Here is an 11,554-nt window from a genome sequence, read left to right on the forward strand (position 1 = left end):
GGGGTCAGTGAGAGAGTCTCTTTGGTGGGTCGAGGGGGGAGTGGGGTGCCCCCATGGCTCGGGCCCTCTCAGGAGACAGAAGATGAGGGGTGGCGGCAGACCGGGGCTCCCCAAGCAGGCAGGAGCCTGGATCCATTGTTGAAGGTCTGTGCATAAACTCCCTGAGGGAACTGAGCCTGTGAGGCAGCCCTGCCCCAACCTCAGCACCTGAACTTAATCTCACACTGAATATCAGCCCTGCCCCCGCCCAAAGCCCTGAGGCTGGAAGCAGTATTTGAATCTCAGACCCCAAGCGCAGGCTGAGAGGATCAGGAGGTGAGGTGGGTTTGAGGAAAATATTCAGAGGTCAAGTCACTGGCTGGGAAAATGCCCAGAAAAGGGAAAAGAAATAAGACTATAGAAGGTTACTTTCTTGGTGAACAGGCATTTCCTCCCTTCCTTTCTGATGAGGAAGAACAATGCTTACCATCAGGCAAAGACACAGAAATCAAGGCTTCTGTGTCCCAACCCACCCAATGGGCTCAGGCCATGGAAGAGCTCAAAAAGAATTTTGAAAATCAAGTTAGAGAGGTGGAGGAAAAGCTGGGAAGAGAAATGAGAGACATGAAGTCAAAGCATGAACAGCAGATCAGCTCCCTGCTAAAGGAGACCCAAAAAAATGTTGAAGAAAATAACACCTTGAAAACTAGCCTAACTCAATTGGCAAAAGAGGTTCAAAAAGCCAATGAGGAGAAGAATGCTTTCAAAAGCAGAATTAGCCAAATGGAAAAGGAGATTCAAAAGCTCACTGAAGAAATTAGAATTCAAAATTAGAATGGCACAGATGGAGGCTAAGGACTTTATGAGAAAGCAAGAAATCACAGAACAAAGCGAGAAGAATGGAAAAATGGAAGATAATGTGAAATAGCTCATTGGAAAAACAACTGACCTGGAAAATAGATCCAGGAGAGACAATTTAAAAATTATGGGACTACCTGAAAGCCATGATCAAAAGAAGAGCCTAGATATCATCTTTCATGAAATTATCAAGGAAAACTGCCCTGAGATTCTAGAACCAGAGGGCAAAATAAATATTCAAGGAATCCACAGAATACCGCCTGAAAGAGATCCAAAAAGAGAAACTCCTAGGAACATTGTGGCCAAATTCCAGAGTTCCCAGGTCAAGGAGAAAATATTGCAAGCAGCTAGAAAGAAACAATTCAAGTATTGTGGAAATACAATCAGGATAACACAAGATCTAGCACCCTCTACATTAAGGGATCGAAGGGCATGGAATAGGATATTCCAGAAGTCAAAGGAACTAGGACTAAAACCAAGAATCACCTACCCAGCAAAACTGAGTATAATACTTCAGGGAGAAAATTGGTCTTTCAATGAAATAGAGGATTTTCAAGCATTCTTGATGAAAAGACCAGAGCTGAAAAGAAAATTTGACTTTCAAACACAAGAAGGAAGAGAAACATGAAAAGGTGAACAGCAAAGAGAAGTCATAAGGGACTTACTAAAGTTGAACTGTTTACATTCCTACATGGAAAGACAATATTTGTAATTCTTGAAACTTTTCAGTATCTGGGTACTGGGTGGGATTACACACATATACGTGTACCCGCGCACACACACATAGAGACAGAGTGCACAGAGTGAATTGAAGAGGATGGGATCATATCTTTAAAAAAATGAAATCAAGCAGTGAGAGAGAAATATATTGGGAGGAGAAAGGGAGAAATGGAATGGGGCAAATTATCTCTCATAAAAGAGGCAAGCAAAAGACTCATTAGTGGAGGGATAAAGAGGCGAGGTGAGAGAAAAACATGAAGTCTACTCTCATCACATTCCACTAAAAGAAAGAATAAAATGCACACTCATTTTGGTATGAAAACCTATCTTACAATACAGGAAAGTGGGGTATAAGGGGATAAGCAGGTTGGGGGGGATGATAGAAGGGAGGGCATGGGGAGGAGGGTGCAATTTGAGGTCGACACTCATGGGGAGGGATAGGATCAAAAGATAATACAAGTAATGGGGGACAGGATACGATGGAGGGAAATATAGTTAGTCCTATACAACACAACTATTATGGAAGTCATTTGCAAAACTACACAGATTTGGCCTATATTGAATGCTTGCCTTCCAAAGGGAAGGGGTGGAGAGGGAGGGAGGTAAAGAAGTTGGAACTCAAAGTGTTAGGATCAACTGTCGAGTGATGTTTTTGCCATTAGGAAATAAGAAATACAGGTAAAGGGGTATAGAAAGCTATCTGGCCCTACAGGACAAAAGAGAAGACGGAGACAGGGGCAGAGAGGGATGACAGAAGAGAGAGCAGATTGGTCATAGGGGCAATTAGAATGCTTGGTGTTTGGGGGGGGAGGGGATAAAAGGGGAGAAAATTTGTAACCCAAAATTTTGTGAAAATGAATGTTAAAATTTAATAAAAAAAAAATAGACTAGGCCAAACAGTAAAAGAGGTCCAAAAAGCCAATGAAGAGAAGAAAGCCTTAAAAAGTAGAATTGACCAAATGGAAAAAGAAGCATAAAAATTCACTGAAGAAAGAACAAACTTTTAAGAGTAGAATTGACTAAATGGAAAAGAGGCTACAAAAGCTAACTGAAGAAAATAATTCCTTACAAATTAGAATTAAGCAAATAGAAGCTAATGACTTTATGAGAAATCAAGAAAGAAAACCAAAAGGATGAAAAAAATAGAGGACAATGTGAAATACTTCACTGGGAAAATAACTGATCTGGAAAATAGATCCTGGAGAAATAATTTTTAAAAAGTATTGGACTACCTGAAAGCCATGATTAAAAAAGAAACCCAAATGTCATCTTTCAAGAAATTATTAAGCATAATTGATATTATACTGCCCTGATATCCTAGAACCAAAAGGTAAAATAGAAATTGAAAGAATGCACCAATCACTTCTGGAAAAGTTTGTTAAAAAACAAACTTCGATGAATATTGTAACCAAATTTCAGACCTCCCAGGTCAAGAAGAAAATATTGCAAGCAGCCAGAAGGAAACAGTTCAGGTATCATGGAGCCACAGTCAGTATAACACAAGATTTAACAACTTTACTTTAAAATTTCATAGGGCTTGGAATATGATATTCTGGAGCACAAAGGTGCTACCTCTACAAACAAGATCAGCTACTCAGCAAACTGAGCATAATCCTTCAGGGGATAAAATGGATATTCAATGAGAGAGAGGACTTTCAAGCATTCTTGATGAAAAGACCATAGCTGAATAGAAAATTTGACTTTCAAATACAAGATTCAAAAAGGCATGAGAAGGTAAATAGTAAAGGGAAGTCATAAGGGGCTTAATAATGTTAAACTGTACATTCCTATATGGGAAGATGATACTGGTAACACATAAGAACTTTCTCATTACTAGAGCAGTTAGAAGGAGGGTGTGTGTGTGTGTGTGTGTGTGTGTGTGTGTGTGTGTGTGTGTGTGTGTACATGCATATATGTATATATGACATAGGAATGAGTTGAATATGAAGAGATGATATCTAAAAATAGAAACTTAAAGGGTAAGAGAGAAATGTACCAGAAGAAAGGGAAAAGTAGAGTGAGGTAATTTACCTCACAAAAAAAAGTCAAGAAAAAGTTTTTACTGTGGAGGAGAAGAGTAAGGAGGTGAGAGGGAGTAAGTGAACCTTCCTCTTATCAGAATTGACTCAAAGAGGGAATAATTCAATTATTGAATTATACATTCAAATTAAATACATACATTCAATTCAATATAAAGATCTATCTTACCCTATGAAAAAGTAGAAGGGGAAAGGGATAAGAGAAAGAGGGAGTGATAGAAGAGAGGGCAGATTGGCATAGGGGGTACTCAAAAGGAAAACACTTTTGAGGAGGGTCACAGTGAAAAGAAAGACAGAATACAATGAATGGGGGGGAATACAATGGAAGAAATTACAGTTAGGAATAGTAACTATGAAAACAATTTTGAAGCCAGTTTCTCTGATAAGGGCTTCATTTCTGAAACGTATAAAGAACTGAGTCAAATTTATAAAAAACAAAAGTCAGTCTCCAATTGATAAATGATTAAAATATATGAAGAGTTTTCATATGAAATACTCAAAACTATCTATAGCCATATGGAAAAAATGTTCTAACACTATTGATTGGAGAAATGCAAATTTCAACAATTCTGAGTGACTACCTCATACCTATTATATTGGCTAATAGTACAGAAAAGAAAAACGAACAATACTGGAGTGGATGTGGGAAAATGAAACATTAATGCATTGTTATTAGAGTTGTGAACTGATTCAGTGATTCTGTAGATAAATTTGGAATTATACCCAAAGGACTATACAACCCTTTGACCTAGCAATACTACTACTAACTCTGTATCCTAAAAAAAGATGAAAAATAAAAAACAAAAAGGAAAATGACCTATATGTACAAAAATGTAGAAACTATATTATGCTTCTACAATCTACAATACACACTCTATATTATAGAAACTCTTTATGGTGGCAAAGAACTGGAGATTGAGGGAATGTTCATCAATTGAGGAGTGACTGAACAAATTGTGATATGTGACCATGATGGAATACTATTGTGAATAAGAAATGATGAACAGGATACTATCAGGAAAACCCAGAAAGGCTTACATAAGCTGATACAAACTGAAATGTACTGTGTACAAAGAAACAGCAATATTGTAAAAATTATCAGCTGTGAATAAATTAGCTATTCTCAACAGTACAATGGTGCAAAACAAATTTGAAGGACTTGGGATGAAAAATGCTATCCACCCCAGAAAAAGAACTGATGCTGTCTGAATACAGATTGAAGCATACTTTTTTACTTTATTTTTCTTGAGAGTTTTTTAACCTATTTTTTTCTTTCACAACATGTCTGATTTGGAAAGTTTTGCATGACTACACATGTATAACCTGTATCAAATTATTTGCCTCCTCAATGAGGGGGAGTGCAGAGGGAGGGAGAGAATTTGGAGCTCAGATTTTTTAAAATGAATGTTAAAATTGTTTTTACATGTAACTGGAGAAAAATAAAATATTAAATAAATCAGAAAAAATTCTTATTCATGTCCTTTACAAATATTTTCTTATAAACATGTTTTACTCCATGATGAATCATTTCTTCCCAATTCCAAGGTGACACTATTTTAAACAACAAATGTAGCTTCCATTAGCCTACTTAAGTTATTTAACGGAAGTTCATGATCAAACCAATTATTTTCTGGTCACTTAGATGCAGCTGTTGATATAAGGAGACATTTGAGTGCCCCAAGTAACACGTTGATTAGCACTGTTCTACCTTCCCACAAACCTAACCCAACAAGTTGTCATGGCCTTTGTATGTAATTCCCACTCAAGCATATTTGAGAGGGAACATCTTGCTTCCTCTGTATTTATCCTATCTTGACAGAATTCTCTCTTCACCTCTAAAATAGAAAATTGGCAATGAATATAAAAACAGACTACCACCATAGCTATTATGAAGTCACCATATCTATTCAGTAGTTCTATTGCAAACCTTCCAGTATAGTTTATCAATATTTTATGTTCACCATGTTGATACAGCAATACCTTTGCAGTAACATCACTAATTAGGATAATCAAAATTCCTTTCATCTCCATTCAAAGATGACAAAGTCATTTTATCCCATCAATTACTCATTTAGCCTTATAAAAATTGTTTCTTGAAAACTTCAAACATCTTATTGTTTAACTGTAATAGCACATTATTTTTTACAGAATGGAAGTCATTTTCCACAGTGAGCAAAATATAGCCTAAAAGGACATTCTTAAGAAAAACTTGATCCTGCTTTATGTCTGGAGTATCCTGTTTCAAGGCTTCATTTGACTGAAACCTAGAAAGCTATTTAATTCTTAATAATTACAGTCTAGTTTCCCCATTTTTCTCTGTTAAGGATCTTAATTATATTGTTCTGTTGGTCAGGTAGCATCTTTTCACCCTGAGAGTTCACTTAGACTTAAATAAGGGGGGCATTTTTAGTCTGAAATACATAAATATTCAATGACATCAACAAGAGAGTTAGAATATGGCTCAAAAGACTGAAGACTGGCCAAGAGCAGGCCCTTTAATTATATGCTTAGGTTTATGTCCCTAGGTTAGATTTGAAAGTCTAAGAAGACTGGTGACAAAGCCAGGTAAGAACCTCGTCTTAGTAGATAAATGCAATCTGAGGTTTATCATATAGCTTTCCTTACGTATCTCCTTTTGTCATCTCTCACCTGGGTAGTATGCTTTTGTTGCTGTTATTACCAAACTATGTGCCTGCAGAATATGATAAAGTCTTGGTGATCATGATGTGACAATTTTGTGTCCGGAGGCTGAAAACTGCTGTGTCTTTAGGAATATATTCTGAAACAATGGTATGACTGTGGTCATGGCGCGGATCCTGTATATCAGTGGTATTGACACCACTGGGATATGTGCCCAGTGGATAAGATTCTGATTAATTAAAATTTCCTCAGGCCCAGATTCTACTGTTGGTAGGATTAGCAGTATTAGTGTGGCCTGATAGGAAAGCATAATTGGCAGGAATGAGTAAGAATATGTAAGAAGAAGGGTACTAGGATCTCCTGTTAAGATGAGACTCCTTTCAGTCAGTCAATCGATAAGCATTTACTAATAAGTATGTATCAAGTGCTGGGGCTACAAATAAAAACAAAAAAAACAATTCCTTTTCTCAAGTTCATAGTAGGGGAGACAGCATACAACCATATATCAACTAGTTATATACAAGATAAAGTGGAGACAGAATCAGTGGATTTAATAAATTTCCTTGTAGTAACGATCAGGGGCTCAAAATGTCAAGTTTCCTTAAAATAAAAGTCACAACTAATCATTTTGATGCCCACATTGAGGGCATGGTTCAAGGCAAAGGGATGAAATAGTTCTCAAATCACATCTGTAAGTTATAATATGAAAAAAAATGCAAGAATTGATACAAATTCCATTGAGTAGGAGGGGTAATTAGGTCATAAGTTCCTAGGGAATTATTCATAAGACCATAGACTTAGATCTTGACTAGACATTAGAAGTCATCAAGTCTAATCTATACACTTTTACAAACAGAAACTGAAGAACATAGAGGTTAAGTGACTTGCCCACATTACATAGCTGGTAAGTATTTGAGGTTGAATTTGAACCCAGATTTTCCTCACTTCAAATCTGATACTCTGTCCACAGCTCCAAACTGCTTCATTAGTTACTATAAAGACTTCTACTGCAAAGCAAAATCAGAACATGTAAAATATATGTGAATACTGAATTTCAGTGCCCTAGGATAAAACACTAACATGTTTCCCTAATTCAAGTTCTACTTTTTAATTTCGAGGTTACTAGCAGCATTGACACTGTTTTGCTATTCTATATATAGGAGAGAAAAGCATGTTTAGCTGCTATGGTCTACTTTGACACAGGTTAAGAAGTGAGATTCTGGAAGCCCCCTAGGCAGGGTGGCTGGTCCAGTCAAGATACCTGACAGAGAGCTCTTATGAAAAGTTTGGTGAACATCAGATCAAGAGACTATATTAACTTGCTAATGAGGTAGGACAAAAGAGAAAATTGGGACTACCTCCACCTCAAGAAACTTCTTTTGTTGAGGCCTTACTGGAATTATCTGCAAGTGTTCTTATTGTAGTCTAGTCCCAAATCACGTCAACCAGGATGGCCCATAACCTTGAAGGAGTGACAAAATCTCCCAGCTGGCAGTGTTGGGGGTAAAAATCTGTATTTTAGGTTGTGGGAACAATTTTATCAGGAAGTTTTCATTAATTTGAAATTATTGTATTTAAATATTTTTAGCTTAGAGACAGAGAATCAAAGAAGGATAGAATGTAATAATGGGAGTTAAAGATCTCCCCCTGGCCCATTAATCGACCTCACTTGGAGCCCATATGAGGCACTGGGTCACAAGCGTCATGATGCCCTCCAGCTCTGAAAAGTGTGTATATATATATATACTCTGAGATGAGGTTTTACTTTGGGGCTAAACCCAGATGTTGGTGATTCTTCTCTCTCTAGTAACTATGTATGTACATAATGGTCAAACAGTTGAATCTGTCTGTTGATCTATGATGCATGTATTGCTTAGGGTCACACAGTTAGCACCCTGTTGGTCTTTATTTCTCTGCTTATGTTTTCTCTGTTGGTGAACATAATTAAAATACATTGTTGACTCCTCAAAAGTTGCTTTCCTTTTAGAAAAGAAGATCTAAGAGTTTGTGCTAGCAGGCTCTCCTGGATGTGTCAAGGTGCTTGCTTCTACACAGATCTACAAAAATCCCTCTCTAATTCATACCATTTAGAATTTATAGTAATATCAATCCCAGACAATAGAGAAAAGGTCAAAATATAAAATAGTTATAGAGCTCAGGAGAAAAGTTGAGTTAACCCTTAGTTTCATTAAACAGAACAAGAATCATTTAACTTTTAACATACCTGTAGAGAATCATTTTCTCACCATTCTTTCCCCTTTGACCACTCCCTTCAAGGATTGTCCTTAAGCCTTAAGGATTTAGGGTTAAGTAATCAGAAACTTTTTTCTTCTCTTAAGGGGATTATTAATTGAATCTTTTCTGGGAATGGAGAAAGAAGCTGTTCCTCTTCTGTGGATCAGGTCCCTTGGGTCTGTTCACTAGGCTTATTACTTCAAGGGAGGATTCCTTTCTGGGTGGATCAGCAGAGGAGAGCAGGATATTCTTTTGGGGAGGATACACTGATAACATTTCTCTTTTAGTTTGGTCCAGTGGATTCAGACTAGAATAATTTTGAAATGCCTTCTTAATATTTCTAAGAGAGGGAGAAAGTTGTAGGTAGCGGGTATCTGTCTGCTTTTACGTTGGCCTTCTATTGCTGTGACTGATAGGTGTGTGTTCATCCTTCGTTGCCAAAGAAGACCAAGCCATCAGAGAAATGATGACATGACTTGTACTTGACTTTGTTCTGAGTGAGGGGGTGGTTGTGCAAGTCACTAGCCTCGCTTCTCCTCCAGAGCCATCTGAATCCAGATATTTGTCAGGATGACTGGAGATGACCCAGGATGAGACAATTGGGGTTAAGTGACTTGTCCCAGGTCACACATCTAGTGAGTGTCAAGTGTCTGAGGTGAGATTTGAACTCAGATCCTCCTGACTCCTGCACTGGTGCTCTATCCATTGCACCACCTGGCTGCCCCCTAGGATGAAGGAAGTGAGATGCTAAAGATGAAATAATTTTTATTATTCTCAAAACTCCGAAGAAGAAATTATTTAATGCACAAAGGGGCTGGATTCATGGATAAAGAAGACATTCTGCTCTGAGGAAAGACAGGGGTAAATGGAGCTAGAATAGGGAGGAGAAAGATAATTATGCAAGGTAAAAGATGCTATGGAGGAGGTGGAAAAATCCAAAGAGTCAGAAAAGATCAGGGAGAGCGAACATGGATAATGGCATGCACTTTTTATGACATAGTTGTGCTAGGCAGGAACTTACCAATCAGAGAAGAGAACTGTAGGAGTGGAGGCATCTCCAGAGTAAGAAGGGATTGGTGAAGTGGTGGAAGACGTCCTTTAAATTAAGGGCAGAACCAGGAGAAAAAAATTCTCTGTGGCCACTCAAACATCAGATGAACTCAATGATGAGTTCTCACATCAGTCGAATGGAATTGGAACTATTCTGGTCCCCAGAAGGTAGCAGAAGTTCCAGGAATCCATACTAATCTCATCCTTGAGGAGTCCAGTGGGGAACAGTTCCATGGACCTATTGCAGGAGACTGACCACTACCTTCAACTTCCCTTCAAATTTATCTGCAATCAATAGGATGTTAATTTAAAATGTCCATGTGGGGGCAGTGCTATCATCAATTAGGAGGGTATTATAGATAGAATTGGAGGGAGAAATTCTGCATTTCTTCAGTCAGCAAAAGAATTTGTCCTGTAAGCACTATAATCTTTTTTGCTGTACCAGAATCATGGTTAAAATTTTCCCATAAGTCATTGTGGGGTGCCCATTATCATACTATTACACTGCGTTTAAGATTCAACAGGTCAGCTTTGCTCAAGTTGTTAATCATAACCTAATCAGGAAAAGACATAGGGCTGGTTATAGCAGGAACTTGTTGATCATATAAACTTTGTTGTTATTCATTTGTTTTAATCATGTCTTCATGAACTCATTTGAGGTTTTTTATTTTTTTGGCAAAGATACTGGAGGGTTTTTTTCATTTCTTTCCCCATTTTTTTTTTAATAGATGAAGAACTGAGGTTAACAAAGTTAAGTGACTCGCCCAAATTCACACAGCTAGCAAGAATCTGAATCTGGATTTTAACTCCGGAAGATGAGTCTTCCTGACTTCAGGCCTGGCACTCTATCCACTTTGCCACCTAACTGCATCCATATTACCATTTGATCTGCCATATTTGAAGGTAGACATACTATACAATTTCTGGCATTCAGTAAATTAAAAAAAATAAGCACTTACTGCATGACAAACACTTAATCTCTGAGATCATAAACTAAATCTGATAGCTCTGACTACTATGTCATAAGGATGCCAAGTGAGATTTCAGATGCAGAAATAACAGTAAGACATAATTCATAGGTCCAGTAAGGATCAGATAAGTTAGGAAAATGCTAAGGCAGTACTATGTTGAGGGCAGGAGTACCATTCAAACTTGCTGGGTATTTAAACAGTGCCAAAGGAATGCTAGTCATCAGACCCCATTGTTGGCAATGATAATTTTACTGACATAGAATTTGGCCACCATATCTTCTGCTTCTTCCTTAATACCTTGCGTGGGAGACTTATTTTGGAATCATACAGAATTCCCAAGAATGTCTGGGGTGACCCTTTCTATATTTTCAGGATCACCAGAAAATAATTTGTGAGTCTTCGGTACTTATAATTATTTATACATATATCATATTTATCTATAAAGTGGTAAGTTCCATGACATAATTTTAAAAATCTTTTTTATCTTTCTCAGAACCTAATACAATACTCTATGTATTTGTACACCTATTAAATGTTTGTTTTAGTTGAGGAGAGTTAATGTATGAGAAGATACAGCTAAAAAATCAAATTAGGGACAGATTATGAAGAACCCTGAATACCATGCTAAAGACAGTGGGGAGTCACTGTTGATGTGGGATTAGGAAACTGATTAGATCAAAGCATGTTTTAGTGATCTCACCTGTGTGCCAGATAGGTTGTAATAAAGGGACATTGGAGTCAGGGAGTCCATATAGAAGCATATGACAGTAGTCTAGACTTTAAGAGACAAGCACCTGAACTACCATGGTGGCAATGAGAATCGAACAGAAAGATGGATACAAGTGATATTAAACTGGTCTGCAAATTCTGGAGAAGCTCTCTGCTTAAATCTATTTGCAGTATTATGAGGTTAGCCTTTTTATAGCACTAGTTTTATAGCAATTTGCATAACATTACCCATAATTATCACTGCTATTACTATTACAATAACTATTATTGTTTGGCAGGCTTCCTAAACTAAATGAGTATCCTTTACATGGAGAGGCGGACAGCTCCTCTTGC

This window comes from Notamacropus eugenii, chromosome 3 (assembly GCF_028372415.1).
Source record: "Notamacropus eugenii isolate mMacEug1 chromosome 3, mMacEug1.pri_v2, whole genome shotgun sequence".
Classification (NCBI taxonomy): domain Eukaryota; kingdom Metazoa; phylum Chordata; class Mammalia; order Diprotodontia; family Macropodidae; genus Notamacropus; species Notamacropus eugenii.